The following is a 20,270-nucleotide window of genomic DNA, read 5'->3' as shown; positions in this document are numbered from 1 at the left end:
GACAGAAGTGCCTGGCGTGCTCTGGTCCATGGGGTCACGAAGAGTCGGACACGACTAAACGACTAAACAACAACATTAGTAAAGCAGGTAAGGTAGCCCCATTAGGTCGAATATTTAATTAATTATTTTTTTAAAAAAAACCTATCAGAAATCTAGATTGCAGTCTTCTGTATTGTTCATTGAGTTCAAGATAGCTTAGACTGCAGTCTACACCTTTCTAATTTGAGAACAAACCCCATTTGGTTTAATGAGGTCTATTTCTGGGGAGAGATATTTAAGACTGCACTATTAATCCTAAAGAAGTAGACCAAATTTTTGAAATCTGAAATACTTAAAAAATAATAATACAGCGAGGCTTGCTTTCCCATGAAATTCTCTTTAATCCAAGGAGTTCAAATTAATGAATTTTTGGGAAAGAACTGCGGGCTGGGGGATATAGTATGGGAGGGGGGAAATTGGTTGATGACCCCTTGTATTTCTGAGCAGAACAAACTTGCAAAAAATTAAATAAATCAACAATTTCTAGCACGCCGTCTTAGGGGGAAGTAGATATTAAATAATGTAAGGGAAAGGGTAGCAGGAGGGTTGCACAGGGTTTTGAGGGTGTGGCTGAAAGAAACTAGGAAGACATCAAACAAAAATATGCACTGCTCAGCTGGGGGGAAAGGATGAGCTATTAGTTGGCATTACTGACTTTCCCTATGAATCTGGGCTCTCATCATAAAACCACTGTTGATATATCTTCGGATTCCTATGATTGACTGTTGTGTCATTTTATCCCCTCGCCTTTCCTGTTCGCTCACTTCGGGGGAATATCAACAGTAGTAGTTGTCAGGCCAGGCTCAATTGATTATCTTAAAATTTTTGCTCTTGTCATTGCCCATAACAGGGAGGGGGGTGCACAAAATCTGCCTCTGAATTATTCAGAACAAAAACATACACAGAAGAAAATCAATAGGGCACATCTGATATTAAAGACAAATTAAAGCATGCGGTATATGGTAGCTTGCGGGCATAGGATCCCTATAAAGTGGAAGAGGGGGGCATTCAGAGATTAAAAGGGGATCAGGGTTTTCGCTCCTTTTGTTGCTGTCATCGTATAGGCACTGAAATGATCTTTGCCAACTTGCTTCAGAAAAACGGGGCGTCTTTATGAATGGAGACATTTAAGGCCTCCTTTTCATCTAGTTCTTTGTAAATGTTGGGATTTAACTTCAGACTCCATTGCAATAATTTCTTTGTATATCCCCACAGTCTTTTTAACTTAGCTGTAGCACGCCATGCTGGAGGGATGAGAATCACAGGAAAATGTTCAGGTCAGGGAAAAAAATAACACATTAACAAATATCTACAGTTAGGCATTAAGCCTCTGAAGAATTTGAAACTGTTGGAGATTAGTGTAGCAAAACATTTTTGCTTCAGGAAGATCTCGTATTTTAACATTAGGGGAATCTGCTTATTTGAATAACAAGAATTTTGCCATCCTTCAAAATCTGAGATTTTTTTGGGTGGGAGGAGGGGAGGGTGGTTAGGGTAGGATATATCCTTCCTCGTTTGAAATTGTCATTTTTGCAAACCCCAATGAAATTAGCACTCCAAAGGGAGTTCACCTCATATCCCCCCAAAGCATGCTCTACTGAGGCTAAACTAAACTAATTTTATTAGTGTTTGATATGATTAGTGACTTGGAAGGCTAAAATGAATATTTGATGTGAACTGATTATTCATTTCCATAAATTCTGCAGTTGTGAATTTAAAATATAGATCTGCATAACGTGGTGTGTTGTTGTTTTTTAAGTTTGCAGGTCTCTGCCACTTAAAACTGGGTAAAATTTAAATCAGTACTATGATTATTATTATTTTTAAAATGTTTGCATTTCACTGTCACTTAAAATTGGATCTAACCCGAAACTGCAATTGGTGAAAAGTTTGAGAGTCAGTTTGCATAGATCACATGCAATGGTTCTCATTTGTGTTGAACTTGCTCTTGAGTAGGGATGGATGGATCAATCAATCAATCAATCAATCAATCAATCAATGTCCATGCCAGTTTTGCATGGGTTCATTTGTAAATCCATTCTATCTAGTTTCTGCATTTTTAGTTGTTGTTTTTATAAAAGAAAATTTGCACAAAATTTGCATTTAAATATTATTTAACTATACACTTTATTGGAAAATACATTTCAAATACACATTTTATCTCAGTGTATGTTTTTCTAAATGTATTTTAACCTTAAATGTGATTTCTAATGCTTTTTGGAATGTCTTTTGAGCTGAGAACGGCATATCACAAATTTTGGAGAACTTCAAAATCTTACATAAAGATCCTTCCTCTCAGAGGTCTGTTTGGCACTGTTTGGCATTTTTACGCTAAAGGTGACCCTGGCTTTGGAGGATGCACTCTATTCTTGTGGTTATGATTTCTTTTAAATTGTTTTTTAACATAGCATTTTAAAAGATTGTATCCCAAAGTGTGGGTAATTAATATGGGAGGTATTAATGTTATTATTCATTATTTATTAAAGTCTCATACCGTCCTTCATACGAAGATCACAGTATGAAAACACAAAAATACATACCATAATAACAAACAAAAACAACTCCCCAACAACATTTTAAAAGACCATAAAGGTAAAGGTAAAGGGACCCCTGACAATTAGGTCCAGTTGTGGCCAACTCTGGGGTTGCGGCGCTCATCTCGCTTTATTAGCCGAGGGAGCTGGCATACAGCTTTCGGGTCATGTGGCCAGCATGACTAAGTTGCTTCTGGCGAACCAGAGCAGTGCACGGAAACACCGTTTACCTTCCCACCGGAGCGGTACCTATTTATCTACTTGCACTTTGACGTGCTTTTGAACTGCTAGGTTGGCAAGAGCAGAGACCAAACAACAGGAGCTCACCCCATCGTGGGGATTCGAACCGCTGACCTTCTGATCGGCAAGTCCTAGGCTCTGTGGTTTAACCCACAGCGCCACCCGCATCCCTAAAAGACCATAGATTGCTTAAATAGCCAAAAGCCTGGGAGAAGATGAATGTTTTTGCTGAGCACCTAAATATATGTAACGAAGGCACCAGGCAAACCTCTCTGGGGAGAACATTCCCCAAAGGGGGGACCACCACAGAAAAGGCCCATTCTTGTGCTGCCACCCTCCAGACCTCTTGTGGAGAAGGCCTCAGATGATGAGCACAAGGTCATATGGGAAGTGGCAGTCCCAGAGGTACAGACCACGTCAGTTCTGCATGGAATTCATGGACATATTTTTCCAAGCATCCCTACCACTGAGCCATTGTCTTGGCTCACCGCCCTGCCTACCTTCTGCTTGCCATTCCTATGTGTCAACAAATTTTGGCATCACTAAATGCAGTGCGCTTTTTGAAAGAGATCCCTGCAAGGCGAACAACATTGCCTCTAACCTTACCTTTTACTTTTTAGGAGAGCTGGATGTTGAAAGATGAGGAACCGGTACTATACTGTGAAGTTAATCAGTTTCTTTCTATGCTATGGATTGCCCAAATTCCCACAAAGTTCAGGATGAGTCACGTTACCATGTCAGCAGTGGTATGTGGAGTATGGATTCTACACAAGCTGCCAAATTTTGATTGACTCGGTTATCATTCAGTTTCAAAGCACTTGTGGCTGGATGGAACTCTGCCTATAAAACTGGTGAGCAATGCCAGGGAGAATATTTGAAGATGGCACAATATTGCCTTCTTTGGTCAGAAGAGTGGGACTTCAGGTCCCTTCAGTGGCGTATCATGAGTTGCCAGTGCCCGGGGCCATGCAGAATGGAGTGGATGGGAGGGGAAAGTGCAGAGAGCGCATGCACATTCAACTGCCTAACTGCATTCACGTCACCCAGGAGATCACAGATGCAAAGAAAAGAAGTGTTGTTCTATTGTCTGGCGAGGTCATAAAATCATAGGATTGCAGAGTTGGAAGGGATCCCATCTAGTCCAACCCCCTGCAATGCAGGTCACTTCGTGGTTTGCATGGAGAAGCTGGTTTCAATGGAGCTCAGCAACGGAAGCACGCAGTTGTACTGAGGCAGCACCAGGTGTTGAAATTTTGCAACCGGGTCAACCGTCCCTGTGGCCCCCTCTCATGCTATGCCACTGGATTCCTTTGCACAGCTTATTGCACTATGGCTAGCAAAAGCAGAATCAATGATGCCCATTAAGGAAAAGACATGCAACTCTGCTTAATTGTCATACTTTATATAGGTCACAGAATTCCACTTTTCTTGGCACAGGTTTTTGGGTATGATTCTGCAGATTGTCGTAGCTTCTTGAAGGCACAGAATTATACCCCGCCCAGTTCACTGGTTCTGTGATAGCCTTTGAGTTCATGGCAATCAGTTTGCCTCATTCCTGCAAAATTCTCAGCATAGACCTCTTTATGTGACACAGCCAGCATGTGGCAGTTGCCTCAAGTTGTCTTGTGTGCTTGCTGCCACCGGGTTTCAGCTCTCCATGCTGATCGGTCTTTACATGAGTGATCTGTCTTTACAAATGCAAAAGGCATTTGTGAGGGGCAGATTTGCACTCTGTTAGATGCACCGTATTTTTCGCTCCATAAGACGCACCTGACCATAAGGTGCACCTAGTTTTTAGAAGGGGAATGCAAGGGAAAAAATATTCTTTAAAGGGAGCTCTGAGCAGAGCCTGTAGGCATCCCAGTCTCTGCTGATGGGTTGCCCTTCTCCCTCCTTGGGGAAAAGCCCCCAAGAGCCGCACACACGCTCCGCACGGCTCTTTAAAGGGAGCGCGGCTCTTGGGGGCTTTTCCGGGGGGTGGGGGAAGGGACAGAGGGGCTAAGCCAGCACTCCCTCTCACTGTTCTGGCTTCTGGGATAGCCGCGCGAAGCCTCCGCAGGACAGTGGGATGAAGGCTCCCCATGCCCTGAAGAGGCTTCACGTGGCTAAGCCAGAAGCTAGAACAGCGAGAGGGAGTGCTGCGCAGCGCTCCCTCTCACTGTTCTGGCTTCTGGGATAGCTGCACAGCCTGCATTCGTTCCATAAGATGCACACATTTACCCTTACTTTTTAGGAGGGAAAACGTGTGACTTATAGAGCGAAAAATACGGTATATCCCTTTTAAATCCTTGGAAGCGGTGGCTGGGAAAGAACTTTCCAGCCTCTTCTCAGTAAGCGCACACAGGTTTAGTTGCAGTGCAGTTTCTAAGACAGGATTGGCTAAACATTTTCAGGCCAAGGGCAGTAATGACCCATGGTCAACCTGCCAAGGTCTGCGAGTCAAAGGTGGCATGGCCGAATCATAAAAGCGAGTGTAGTCAACTTCCTCATCAGCCAGTCGGCACTATTTTGAAACATTTTTTATCATTCATTATTCATTACTGAAGCTAGTTAAAAAATTAACTCTTAAATGTTTGAGATGTGTGTGGGAAGTGCCTAGTTTTGAACTCATCATACAGACAGACTCATAGGGAAAGAACAGCTCCAGCTCAGCCTTCTGTCAGTCTTGGTTCACCTTCTGTAATGTGGGAGCATAGACGCCAACCCTATGGGGCTGAAGACAGCTCAGCCCCTCCCAAAGTATGCAGGGATGGGGCTGAGCCCCCCAATCTTGAGGGAACCACCGGGCCTTTCCACAGGGACGGAGGGCCTTGTCAGGTCAACCCATGGTGGCGGCAGGCCTCCCTGAGCCCAGTGGCCTCCTCCCAATGCATGTAACATCACATGTGTGTGTTGTGTGTGTGATGTCACGCACACGCAATGAGCCCCAACAATGTCACGCAGAACAGGACGCCTCTGTGTGGTGGTGATAATTACACCAACCAGCCAAGGATTACAGTAGGCAAGACTAGCCCATGGGCCTCCTCTATTCCTAGTACCCAGAAGTTTTTTGTGGCTCCCCCAAGACCCACCAAAATATGTGTGTGTTTGTGCGTGCGCGCTCACACACACACAGAGCTGTACCTGTGGGTTCCCTGCTGTGATGCCATTATGCCAAAAGGTTTTTTGTGGTTCCACAGCCCACTCAATTTTTTTTTAAAAAAAACAACAAGGGACAAATTCAACACAATGCATTTCAGCTAGCCAGATAGAACCATCTCCCAAATACTCCCTCCTTCATGCTATACTGGGGGTTTCCCTGAGACCTCTGAGCCATTTTTTGGGGGGGACACAGGCAAGGGGTCAAAAAGTGCTGTTGCGATAGTGGAAGAACTGCATAAATAAGTCCCCCACTGTGATGCCAAACAGGGGTTCCCCCCCCCAACCCTCCAGTTCAATTGTCCATGCACATATATAATCTTAAATAAATCAGTATTTATTTTATTATTTACCAACTGCTTCCGCAGCAGATACTGAGATACTGTGGTGCCAAAAAAGTGTTTCCTGCAGCCTCACAATTCTCCCCTCCTGTGGTTTCCAGAAAACAGTAAGTATAAGTATAAACAATCATTCCGTCTTCTTCCATGCAATTGCTTGAGGCCATATGTAATTTCTTTCTGTGTGGCATAATCATATGCTACTCTGGTTCTTGACCTCTCTGCAAACAGCTGCCTCCGAAATAAGTCCATATAGCTAAAAAGAGGGCCATGCATATTTAGCTGTTCATTCAAAACTGGAATAAAACCGAGGGCATGGAAAGCAAAGCCAAGGATGAGCTCCTGTCTTGAATGCCACTCAAAGATCTGGGCCTTTGAATAAGACTGAAGCTGCAATTCTGTGCTTACTGACCTGGGAGTGAGCCCCATCAAAAACAGTGGGATTTATTTCTTAGGAATCAAGTACAGAAATTGAACTGTGCATGCTTACTTAATGCTTTTCCTAAATGCTCAAAGGGCATTTAGGAAAGGCCAGAGAAAACAGACTGATGCTACACCTCTGTAGTGCTGGATGTATGAGTTGAACCCTGTACAACAGAGCTTTCCAAACCTTTCATGTTGGGGACACACTATTTAGACATGCATCATTTTGCGACACAAGAATTCAGTTTTACTAGCAAACCGGAGGTTAAACAAACCCTTTTTCAGCCATGGGAGGAGCGCGGGGAGTGTTCGCACGGCACACTGCAGCCGACACACTAATGTGCAGCGACACACAGTTTGGAAAGCTCTGCTGTACAGTTGGGGCCTCCATTGCTTGCAAGGCAATTGCACACCATATAATGGAGAGCCATAGAGATGGTGCCAAAAGCCACCATCACTGGCATTCAGATTCCGATCCGGAATTCTGGCTGGGGCAGAGACATTTCTGTTCTGGGCGTGAGATCTGCCATTCCCGGTGGATCCTGAGAAGTGAAGCTTGAGTGATGCTTGGGAACATCACCACAGGTATTTCCTTGGATTTCTGGAAGCCTCCAGTGAAACATGGGGATGTTTTTATCTTGTATTTTTATTCTGTGAACCTCCCCAAGAGCTACAGATGAAGGGCAGCATACAAATTTAAATAGAAACAACAACAACGACATTACTGCCCTCTCAATAGTCTAGCAGACTCTCTACTTGTGTTGCAAGATGTAGTAAAAAAAAACAACCAAAGGAGCGAGATCAGACTGGTCAATTCAGAGTTCATTCCATGGTCCCTTTTGAATGCTACACTGGATTGCAGAATCCACATTTCCTAATCCATCCTGGAATTTTGGCCAAGCAAAATTAGCTTCTTCCAGGATCTGCTGAGATTTTTCAGAGCAGAGACCAGCTGTTCTGCCCATCTGTATGTCAGCACTGGAAGTCACCAGATGTATTCACTTTGAAAATTATAACAAGAGATGTGGGCAGGAGAGAGGAGGGAAAGAGGGAAAGCACATCATCTTTACTCTGAGACAAACAGATAAAAGGACCAGGAGAAAGAGCATGAGATGGTCAAAGGATACTGCCAGCTCTTTCCACACAGAGGAGCCCAGAATCCCTGAGTCAATACAAAATTTCTGTCTCCATATAATTTCCTGGGCTTTGAACTGGAAAAAAGTTCCTAGGCTCTGCTGTAAAACATCAAACAGTTAACATGGTAACACAGGGGTAAGGCAACTTGCCGGTGGGTTTATTATCATTTTAAGATTCTCAAATATTCCCACAGCAATTTACAGAATAAAAGAAAAAACCAACATCATAATAAGAAAATGACATTAAAAAGTACCAAACAGTAGATGAAAAAACACCAGCAATAACGTGACCACAGTTTCGCAGTGGAAAGTTTAAGGGCAGAAAGAAACCTTTGCCTGGTGCCAAAATGAAAGTAAAGTTGTTGCCAGGCACGATTCCTTGGGGAAATAGTTCATAAATGAGGTGCCTCCACAGAGAAGGCCCTCTTCTGTCCCCAAGTCACCAGCAGCTTCAGTTGTGACAGTGAAGGCACTCAACCCAGAAGCAAGTTGCCTACAGACTGGTTTTTTTATGAGTGAGTTCTGCAGCAAGATCTTGACACAATACTAGCAAATCAGTAGTGGGTTTATTCTGATTTAACTTGTTATGGGATGCTTCCCCAATACTACCACATTATCGGAGGAGCTATAGCACAACAAAAGCAGGAGCAAAATAAGCATTTGATTAAAAAGTTACGGGATTTCAGCTGGAAGTTATGAGATATGCACTGATTAGAAGAAGCTGTGTGACCACCTCAAAACATTGACAGGTACAAACATTTATTAAAGTGGGAATACATGGGCTCAAATGAAAAGGATATCTGGAGGAGCACTTTGAGATGGATTAACCCTCTGAGTGATGTCAACTAAGTACCCTTTGACATGTTTTGCATAGCTTTCTTGGGGGACTGTACAGCTTCGGAAGGCAGCTGACAGACTGAACAATCCAATCATTAACACTGTTGAATATTCCCTGCACAAAGAAATCTACCACATCAGGGAGAAACCTAGGCCAAACTTTGTCTCCTTGGCACATTGAAGAGCTGGTGAAGCAATGCAATCTCCCCACTAGCATTTGACTGTTTCAGTCCCTGGTAGGCTGTTCTATGTGGCATCTGCAAACATGTCAATCAGCTCTCTGTCCCAATCCACAACAAGGCAGAAGGGTCTTTGTCATGGTTAGGTATACGAGCAGAGGGGTAATGCGACTGTGTGGTGCTTTATGGCTTCCACTATCACCAGATATAAAAAGTTTATGCTGTAAACCAACTAACTACCCTCTGCTCTGTGATTAAAGAGCACTTGGTGACCTTGTGAACCGCCGTTTAGACTTTTCAGTGCTTCTGACTTTTAATATTCAGCACTAGGACTCACCAACCTCTTCCACAGATGCTCAACATTCAATCCTGCAGGCTCCACTTCATCATCAGGTAATTAGTATTTTCATTAACTTGCTTATTGTCAAGGAAAATGAGCCTTGATCATCTAATTTTTCCTCAATGAGTTGAATATTGTAATATATCTATAATTAATGTGTTTTATGCCACAAACGTGTAACAGAGTGGAAATCCGAGCTTGCTCCCAGCAGTCACTGTCAGTAAATGTTTGATGAATAAACAGAGACTTTCTAATGGGAAATGGTGGCGACTTTTATAAGCAGACACAATAAAGACTTTATTAACATACTTAAGAAGCATTCTGGGAAATAGAATTGAATGCATTATTACTTTAGGCTCCTTTTGTGAAAAGTAAATTTTACCGTCCCCGTAGCAAACGTTTTCTTGCTCGGCAAAAGTTGCAGCGCCTCTCTCTGAAAGTGTATCCGACAACGCAATTTGGGGAGGGATATTTTAAATGAGCTGCTCTGCTCCTGATAGAGATGTGATTAAACTCCCCTCCCCTCCTTTAGATTAGCTAATCAACAACATACCTGGCTGCAGCTGTGAAGGGAAGCTAGCTACAACGTTAGGCCTTCCAGGATTAATGGCGGTAGGGTGAATGACGGCATTTTGCGATGAAAAGAAAGCTAATTTGTAAGACGGCTGGTTAAAAGATGATGAGGTTAATAGCTCGGTGTAATGAATGAAGTCTTCTGGCAAAATCTAAGCATGTTCTAATCAGCATGAATTTGAGCATATTATAATAAAGATATACTTGCTACATTAAGATCTGGTTATGTGCTATGGTGAAGTGGGTAACTTATTGCATAAATCAATTTGATTATTTATTTGGATTTTAATCTGTTTGGAACTTCAAGATTCAAGATGGAAACATTTTTTTTTACAAAAAAACACACACCCAGTAAGTTAAAACCCTTGAAAACACACACACACACACACACACACACACACACACACACACACACACACACACTAAAAATTACACATGAGTATTTACCCTTGATAAATCCAGGTAACTGTTTAGCAAGTGGTGATCAATCAATCATCTATTTATCTAATTTGCTAATCTGTGACTCACTTTATATACATATACAGATACGTGAAAACTGCTTTCTTATGGTGTGATCTCATTGTAGGCATGTGCATGCATGTAGGTCTGTATCAACCTGCAAAGTCGTCAAGACCCCCTGGTCTTCAAATGATATGAAGAACCATTGGTCTTCAAATGATATGTCTTGACCCACAAAAGGGTTGTCATTCTGGCTCTGCCCTGTTACTCAGAAATAGGGCAATCCAATTACGGAAGCCCTGCTCCTTACAGGAGGCAACTGAACTTTCTGAACAGATCAAGCTTGAATCAGGGCTCCGAAGACCATCATAAAAGGTGAATGAGCCAAGGGGTTCCTAAGCCATCTTGGGTCATGACTCATACATGCCATGAAGAGCATCAAAGGAGAGAACCAGTGCCTCGAACGGAGCAGAGGTTCGCTGGCAGAAAGTTTTCTTCCCCTCTCTATCTCATTTTGAATGTGCTGCTATGGCAGGTAGTTGACCAATCAGGCCAGGGCTGGGTTCAACACTTGGCATTCTTGGGTGGCTCCAGTTGCATGGCGAGTTCCTGCCTCCCAACAGTAGAAATAAAGACACAAGACACCATTATTAAGGTTAATGGGCTAAAATTGGCCACAACTTTATTGGTTACAGGAGATGAGGGGTAATGGCTTAGGCATTGGTCCTAATCGACTATCCGGCTGCAGTCTGTCTGCCTGAAGACCGGGAAGTGTTAACACCAGCCGGTGGAGGCCTGCTGATGCACATCAACTAGGCACTCCCCCAGGGGTCACCGCTTGGGGGCGTGCCACGCCCCCCGGAATCCTTTACTGGACTACCCTTCACTAACGGGGGGAGGTGATGGCACTCCTCCCCCCATTCATCTACATAACAATACCCCTACCAATGCCTAACCACCAAACCAAGGAAGTTGTGATGATTTGCTACAAGGTAGGCGAAAAAACCAAATGGCTGGTGCCAATTTGCTAAGTGGAAAAAATCCTACCAGGCCCCTTAACGGCGACCAACTGAAGTCCATAGCAAGGTCAAAGAGAAAACCTTGAATGGAGGGTGGGTGGGAAAACACCCTCGTCTGAGCAGCGGGTAAAGAGGAAGATCCTCTGCCATGCTTGCCTTAAATGCGGCAAGCCCCGCCCCCTGAGCCAGCCGATTGGCTGGCTGGGGGGATGATGCGGCAGAGGATTCCCCTGATTGCAGGGGGCTGGGAGCCAGCCTCCGCGCAAGTGTTGAGGGCGAGAAGCCCGCAACACCACCTCCTCCCGAGGTCGGAAGTGGCTTTCACCAGCAGGGCCCACAGGTGTTGCCCAGCTAAGAAGGACCTCTGCTCTGAATTTCTCACAATGCCTCTAAGGTAGCTATTATTCCAGGCAGTCCCCAAAGGTCCAAATACCCAGCGTAAATCACAGCACGGCTGCTGCCTAGTGCCACAACCACATTCAGGAGACCCACAAAAGAGCCTACAAGACAGTATTTTGTTGACGTGGACCAGCTCAGATCTGGCCCTCAATCACACTTTAGAAAAGTAGGGAGTGTTGGTTTCTGCTCTCTTCACTGTGCAGCAAAGTGCTTGTCACAAGACAATGTTTACATTCCACAGTCAGAGTACTGTTGGGTTTTCCCACGGGAATGGGAAGCTGGATGTGACGTACTCTGGTTTCCTGTTTTTCACTGCTCTCTCGGTGTTCTTCATTCCGAGGAGAAAGACGGTTGCTTCTCTGCTCCCGCAGAGGCAAGATGCATGTTTGTAATTTCTCAATACTGAACTGAGAATAAAGCAACTTTAAGCATGTGGCACGTACTGTTCGTCATTCCGTTGTGCACAGGACTCTGCAATAACAACAGGGAGATCCACAATGCTAAACAGGAAATTATACATTTCTGGGTGCTGGATAATAAACCACAAATCTTTTATCTCCTGTGAACATCAGATTCATGGACATCACTGTATGCTTTTCTATCAAGCGCTTTTCATGAAACATGTCGAATTTTTGTGACTTCTGGTTCAGCTGTTGTGCAACGTTAAACATTTATGTCCTGATTATTAGTTATTCCAAGTAACTGTAACCTTAATTAAACCCAGAAGAGTCAAAATTATTCTGAATATTTCAGGTCTAAAAAGGGGCAGCTTTTAAAAAAATACTAGTTATCTTTCTTTGCTCCTTCTGAGAAAATTCTTTTTAAAAAGATCCTTCAAACTTTAACTGTGGTCTTCAAATATCTGAAGAACTGTTGTGTGGAAGATAGACAAGACTTGTTCTGTGTTGCTCCAGAGGGCAGGACTAGAACAAATGGGTGGAAATGGCAAGGACACTGGTTTTAGCTAACCATTAGGAGAAAACCTCCTCATGGTATGAGTTGTTTGACAGTGGAACAGCCTGTCTTTGGTGCTGGTGGTCTCTGCGATGTCAGAGGGGCTGAAGCAGAGGTTGGACAGCCATCCATCAAGGATACTATAGTTTAAGGTTACCAGATTTTTTTCACTGAATCCAGGGACATTTTAAATAAATAAATAAATAAATAAATAAATAAATAAATAAATAGTGTGTGTGCGTGTGTAAGTTCGTGACAGCAGTCACGAAATTAAAAGACGCCTGCTTCTTGGGAGGAAAGCAATGACAAACCTAGACAGCATCCTAAAAAGCAGAGACATCACCTTGCCGACAAAGGTCCGTATAGTTAAAGCTATGCTTTTCCCAGTAGTGATGTATGGAAGTGAGAGCTGGACCATAAAGAAGGCTGATCGCTGAAGAATTGATGCTTTTGAATTATGGTGCTGAAGGAGACTCTTGAGAGTCCCATGGACTGCAAGAAGATCAAACCTCTCCATTCTGAAGGAAATCAGTCCTGAGTGCTTACTAGAAGGACAGATCGTGAAGCTGAGACACCAATACTTTGGCCACCTCATGAGAAGAGAAGACTCCATGGAAAAGACCCTGATGTTGGGAAAGATGGAGGGCACAAGGAGAAGGGGACGACAGAGGACGAGATGGATGGACAGTGTTCTCGAAGCTACCAACATGAGTCTGACCAAACTGTGGGAGGCAGTGGAAGACAGGAGTGCCTGGCGTGCTCTGGTCCATGGGGTCTCGAAGAGTCGGACACGACTAAACGACTAAACAACAAAGTGTGTGTGTGTGTGTAAAGTTATTTTTTTAAAAATAAGAAGTAATACCTTCTCTTCTGTGCTCTCCTCTGTTGTGTGGCCTTCCTCTGGGTCCCAGCCTGCTTTCCTGGAGTGCTAGCCATGCTTCCATTCCCTCCCTCTCCCTCCTTGCACTGCGATCCCCTACAGGCTTACTCAGGAGTAAGCGTTAGCAGAAACCCCTTCCTGCTGCTGCCCTGCCCACCTATGGCCATCTCCTGCACAGGCACCAGTGGAGTTTGAGAATACAACTGTGGGATGATCACAGATTTGGAAAGGACCTTTGAGGGGCATCTGGACCAACCCCCCCCCTGCAATGGAGATACCTCAACAAGAGCAGCCACAACTTAAAAGAACATAAGGCTTCCCTGCTCCATTTACACCTATTGTGACACAGAAGGTACCCCCCCCCACAAGCCCCATCCCACCAATCTCTCCCTTTTTATCAAAGGGAAGTGGAGGCAAGCAAGCAATAATAATAATAATAATATTATAATAATTTATTATTTGTACCCCGCCCATCTGGCTGGGTTTCCACAGCCACTCTGGGCGGCTTCCACAGAAACCAAAAAACACTAAAATATCATACATTAAAAGCTTCCCTGAATAGGGCCGCCTTAAGATGTCTTCTGAATGTCAGGTAGTTGTCCATCACCTTGACATCCGATGGGAGGGCATTCCACAGGGCGGGCGCCACCACCGAAAAGGCCCTCTGCCTGGTTCCCTGTAGCTTCGCTTCTCGCAATGAGGGAACCGCCAGAAGGCCCTCGGCGCTGGATCTCAGTGTCCGGGCAGAACGATGGGGGTGGAGACGCTCCTTCAGGTATACTGGGCCGAAGCCGTTTAGGGCTTTAAAGGTCAACACCAGCACTTTGAATTGTGCTCGGAAACGTACTGGGAGCCAATGTAGGTCTTTCAAGACCGGTGTTATGTGGTCTCGGTGGCCGCCCCCAGTCACCAGTCTAGCTGCTGCATTCTGGATTAGCTGTAGTTTCCGAGTCACCTTCAAAGGTAGCCCCACGTCGAGCGCATTGCAGTAGTCCAAGCGGGAGATAACCAGAGCATGCACCACTCTGGCGAGACAGTCCGCGGGCAGGTAGGGTCTCAGCCTGCGTACCAGGTGGAGTTGGTAGACAGTTGCCCTGGATACAGAATTGACCTGCGCCTCCATGGACAGCTGTGAGTCCAAAATGACTCGCAGGCTGCGCACCTGGTCCTTCAGGACCAGGGAGTCCTCCACACCAGCCTGCCCCCTGTCCCCCAAAAACAGTACTTCTGTCTTGTCAGGATTCAACTTCAATCCATTAGCCGCCATCCATCCTCCAACCGCCTCCAGGCACTCACACAGGACCTTCACCGCCTTCACTGGTTCTGATTTGAAAGAAAGGTAGAGCTGGGTATCATCTGCATATTGATGGACACCCAGTCCAAACCCCCTGATGATCTCTCCCAGCGGCTTCATATAGATGTTAAAAAGCATGGGGGAGAGGACGGAACCCTGAGGCACCCCACACGTGAGGGCCCAAGGGTCTGAACACTCATCCCCCCCCACCACTTTCTGAACACGGCCCAGGAGGAAGGAGCAAAACCACTGTATAACAGTGCCCCCAACAGTGCCCCCAGCAAGCAAAGGTAGACTCTTTTAGTTTTTTTAAAGGTTCAATTTTTTAAAGGTTCATTTTTTAATAAGAAGGGAACAGGAAAGCTGTTTAGGAGGAACCAACATAAACACCCCCAAAACAAACATACAGTGGTACCTTGGGTTAAGAACTCAGTTCGTTCTGGAGGTCCATTCTTAACCTGAAACTGTTCTTAACCTGAAGCAAAACTTTAGCTAATGGGGCCTCCCACTACTGCCACCACACCGCTGCCACACGATTTCTGTTCTCATCCCGAAGCAAAGTTCTTAACCTGAGGTACTATTTCTGGGTTAGCTGAGTCTGTAACCTGAAGTGTCTGTAATCTGAAGTGTCTGTAACCCAAGGTACCACTGTAAACATTCCTCCCCTTTTATTTTTTGCTAGTGGGGGGTGGGTGCAAGGGAAGAAAAATGAGGAAGCTGCACATAATGATGTACAGTGGTGCCCCGCAAGACGAATGCCTCGCAAGATGGGAAACTCGCTAGACGAAAGAGTTTTCCGTTTTGGAGGTGCTTCGCAAAACGAATTTCCTATGGGCTTGCTTCGCAAGACGACAATGTCTTGCGAGTTCCTGCTGGTTTTTTCCCCTTCCCCCCTTTTTCTAAGCCGCTAAGCCGCTTATCAGCTGATCCGATCACCAGATAAGCCGCTAAAAGCCGCTAATAGCGCTAATCTGCTAATCCTTCAATGGGCTTGCTTCGCAAGACAAAAAAACCGCTAGACGAAGAGAATCACAGAACGGATTCTTTTCGTCTTGCGAGGCACCACTGTATAGGGTTGGGGAACCAAACGTGTGAAAAGACAAAGGGAGAACTGGGAAGAGTTTATGGGTAAGGGGGAAAAGATGGGGAGACAGACAAGAACACAGAGAGAAGGGAGGGAGGGAGGGAAGGCAGTCCAATGTAGCTCACAAACTTTCAGAATGGAGCAAAAGAGGCAGGACAATTTCCCCAACACCACCACCACCATTAACTTTGAAGCAACAGCCTCTGTCTGGGAGAGTGAAGGGAAGACTCAAGGCAGCATCATGCTTGGTAGCTCAGCTCACAAGCAGGCAGCAAAGGGGGCTTAAAAGGCATGAAAAAGTGCTCCTTCTTCTTCATGAGCAAGCAGGAGAGACAGGGTAGCTGGCAGAGATGTCATGCAGGGAGGCTACATCCCTGCACCTCAGCTCTGCTGGTCCAAAGAGCAGCCTTGCCTCTCAAGCGAGCAAGGAGGAGGAGCAGGGCTGTTTGCAGAGCTGATGGAGAGGGAGATTTCAGTCACAGCTCCCCCTACAGAATCCTGGGAACTGTAGTTAGTTTGTCACAGAGCTCCCAATCTCAGCACCCTTAACCAACTACAGTTCCCAGGATACTTTGGTGGTGAAAGGCAGAACTGTTAGAGTGGCATATAAAGGTAAAGGGACCCCTGACCATTAGGTTCAGTTGGGACCGACTCTGGGGTTGCGGCACTCATCTCACTTTATTGGCGCACGCCCCTCTGGGGAAGCAGGAGGCATTATCAGAGTTCAAGGTCCCGTTCCAGCCAGGCAAAAGCCACCTAGGTGTGTGCAAAGAAGGGCCAATGAAGAGAGTGACTGGGGGAAAGTCCTGAGGGCCGGACAGGAAGGCGTGGAGGTCCACATTCAACCCTGGAGACTGAGGTTCCCCACTGCTGCTCTACATTTCCTAAGGATGTTCAAAAGCATAAAAATAGCTTTCTGGAAGAGAGAGAGAGAGAGAGAGAGAGCGCACAAAACACCCGCAAAGCTGCCAGTAATACGGTGCTTGATATTTGAGTGCATAACGGAAGCAAAGGAGAAAGAAGAGAGGAAGAGAAAATAAGGCCGATGTTGGCAAGGCATATAAAGGCCAGAAAGCTGTACCCCGGGGCCATCAGACACTTCTGTAATGCACTCTGCCACCCATAAAACAAATTAATCATGCAGCAAAGGGACTGCTGAGGTTAGGAGTTTCCGCTTATAATGGAAATGTTCCGTGATTGAGCAGGGTGAAAACTCCCACAGTTCAAGGCATGGAGCCTCTGTCATGCTTAGCACAGGATAGTTTAGGGGCACAATGAGATATAGAGCCACAGTTTAGCACTTTTATTTCTGGGGGTATTAAAGCTATATATAACACAAGAGAAAAGCAGCAAAGCATATTCCATTAATGTATTTGCTCTCTGTTTTACATGAAAAAGGGAAACAAACAAACAAACAAACAAACCCCAAAATGGTACATTCCTAGGCAATCTGGGACTGTATTCTCCAACAGCTTCTGCTTAAAATACATTGCTCTGAAAAGGGAGAGGAAGAGGAGGAGGAGGAGGAGGAGGAGGAGGAGGAGGAGGAGGAAGAAGAAGAAGAAGAAGAAGAAGAAGAAGAAGAAGAAGAAGAAGAAGAAGAAAATTCCTTCTCTATCAAACATAAGCACCCTGGTCAAGCAAGAAATAGTTTAAGTTGCTGCGTGAAAGAGATTGATCTAAATTTTGCTTGTGAAACTTTGTAATGCACAATTGTATGTTGACAGTGCTGGCTAAACAACTGTCCATGGAAGGAGCTGCTGCACAAAAGGAGAAGTCCCATCTGCACATCCTTCAAGTGTCCCAATTTTCCCAGGGCATCCTGGAATTACAAAAGCCATCCTGACTTCTTGTTTGATCCCAGAATGTCCCATTTTCCTCTTCCAGAGCCACCACCACCGAGCTTGGGGAGGAGGACAAGCTGCCGCTTGTAGCTAGGGCTGGTGCTTGCATTGGTGCTGCGCTCTCCCATGAATCAGCTGCCTTGCATGACAGCACATGTTCCACAGGGCAGGTGCCACTACCGAGAAGGCCCTCTGCCTGGTTCCCTGTAACTTGGCTTCTCACAGTGAGGGAACCGCCAGAAGGCCCTCAGCGCTGGACCTCAGTGTCCGGGCAGAACAATGGGGGTGGAGACGCTCCTTCAGGAATACTGGACCGAGGCCATTTAGGGCTTTAAAGGTCAGCACCAACACTTTGTATTGTGCTCGGAAATGTACTGGGAGCCAATGTAGGACTTTCAGGACCGGTGTTACATGCCAACTAGCCAAACTGAAGGACCACCATGCCAACAAACATCACCCAAGTGGAGTTGGCAAAGAAGAGGAGACCAGGAGCCAATTGGAGTCTTTAAAAAAAAATAAATTCCTACTCAGCCCCTGGAAACAGACAACTAGCCTGTAGGCCCACACTGCAAAAGGGAGGGAGGGAAGGAAGGTGCCAAATAAAGAAGAGGGGAAAGGGTGGGGAAGAGCAGGCTCATAATATACAATATACGATATCTTTATTGTCATTGTCCCATACAGAACAATGAAATTGAAAAACTACATAAAACATTCAAAACCCCCTAAAAACTCTGAAACCCCATTTTAAAATACAACATGCTATAGAGACTCCTTATGCTGCGTTTAGAACCAGAATTGCATTTGTGGGTTAAACCACAGAGCCTAGGACTTGCCGATCAGAAGGTCGGTGGTTTGAATCCCCACGACGGGGTGAGCTCCCGTTGCTTGGTCCCTGCTCCTGCCAACCTAGCAGTTCAAAAGCACGTCAAAGTGCAAGTAGATAAATAGGTACCACTCCGGCGGGAAGGTAAACGGCATTTCCATGTCCTGCTCTGGTTCGCCAGAAGCGGCTTAGTCATGCTGGCCACATGACCCAGAAAAACTGTCTTCGGACAAATGCCGGCTCCCTCGGCCAGTAAAGCAAGATGAGCGCCGCAACCCTAGAGTCGTTGACCTAATGGTCAGGGGTCCCTTTTCCCAGTTCCCTTTTACCTTAGAAACTGTTTCTCAAGAGGCTCGTCCTGGTCTTTATAACCCTGTACCTTTATAACCCTATATGTCCTTTCTCAGAGAGATACCACCTCTCCTATTCTTCCAGGGGAGGAGGGGTGTGGCAAATTCTCTTCTCCCCATTCTATAAGAACACTCACCAACATGTAGATTTGCTACTTGCAGCCTCATGTGGCAGAGCATAGGAAGAGCCGTACTAGTTGGTTCAGCTGATTGAGTACCTTGCCCTGAGATCAGCTTGCCAAAGCAAGAGGAACAAGGAATGTTTGGAAGTGACAAGTGTATGAATCAGGAATGTTCAATTTGCTCCAAAACGGATTAACAGTGTTGACTGATTTATGCAGCTGTTTCCTTAACCAAAAGCACTTGAAATTAAGAACTATTAAAGCTGTCTCAATAATTCACAATAAATAATTCAACCCGCAGAATTTAACGTCCTTTTCCGACTCGCAAAATATCCACAAAGAGGTCACCATTTGCTTAATTATTCAATGAATTTTATAATGAACATTTCTAACTCGGCAAAAGGCTATTGCTCCCAACACAGCTCTAAGAATATAGCTCAGGCACCAAGGCAGTAAATACATTAGAACACGCTGAAATGGAAGCGTTGGAGCATTTCCCATCGAAGCCAATAGAGTCTTGGCTATTCATGAAATATCCTCTCTCTGGCTTGAGAAACCTGCCGACTGAGCTGCCACAAAAACTGTTCATGTGTCCAAGTGTAAATCCATTTCTCATGCCTCAGTAACAGTAGTGATGAGCATAAAACTGGGCACAATGTCAAATTTTGCATGTTTTATAGAGATCTGGAAATGAAATGTTGGGCTATGTGTTCTGGGATGTGCTTAAAAACATGCCAATGCCATGTTTTTGTTCCTTATTCTATGACTGGCTTGTGTTATGCAAACTGAGCAGACTGGTACACTGTGCCTGGCTTTTCTTCTTTACCCGTTTAAAGATATGCTTGTGTCTTGGAAAAGTTTTAGCTTTTCAGAATGGATCATTTTGCATAATTTCTTCTTTTAACTGCCCTAGAAACATTTATTGAAGGATTTCTCTCTCTCTCCTTTTCTCTCTCCCCTCGCCCCACACAAATACATTTAGTCTGACATATTATTATTATTATTGCTATTTTTCAAAAATAGTTTTTCATCAGGAGAGCTAAGGTGACATGCAGGGCAATGAAGCCCTGCTCTGCTTCTGATCACTGGAAGTCTTATTCAGTCATGCTTCAGGCATTGCCTGTATACTTTCAGGTTTCTAGCCACAGAAACTTGAAAGCTTTACTTTAAACTTACTTTTAAAGTAAATGTCTGCTGAGGTTCTCAGAAAGCTGAATTCTGCACCAGGTACTAAATCCTGGAGGTTTACTACACCCTCTGAACTG

General features: G+C 45.0%; 1 long non-coding RNA gene across 1 annotated transcript in view; it reads right to left on the bottom strand.

The window, feature by feature from the left end:
* Positions 1-20,270, bottom strand: part of LOC309530247 — a 209,860-nt gene that overhangs the window by 50,671 nt on the left and 138,919 nt on the right. The gene's annotated exons all lie outside the window — the stretch shown is intronic.

The sequence above is a fragment of the Podarcis vaucheri genome (assembly GCF_965113315.1).
Source record: "Podarcis vaucheri genome assembly, chromosome: 4".
Taxonomy (NCBI): domain Eukaryota; kingdom Metazoa; phylum Chordata; class Lepidosauria; order Squamata; family Lacertidae; genus Podarcis; species Podarcis vaucheri.
This window is presented reverse-complemented; position numbering and strand designations above follow the sequence as displayed.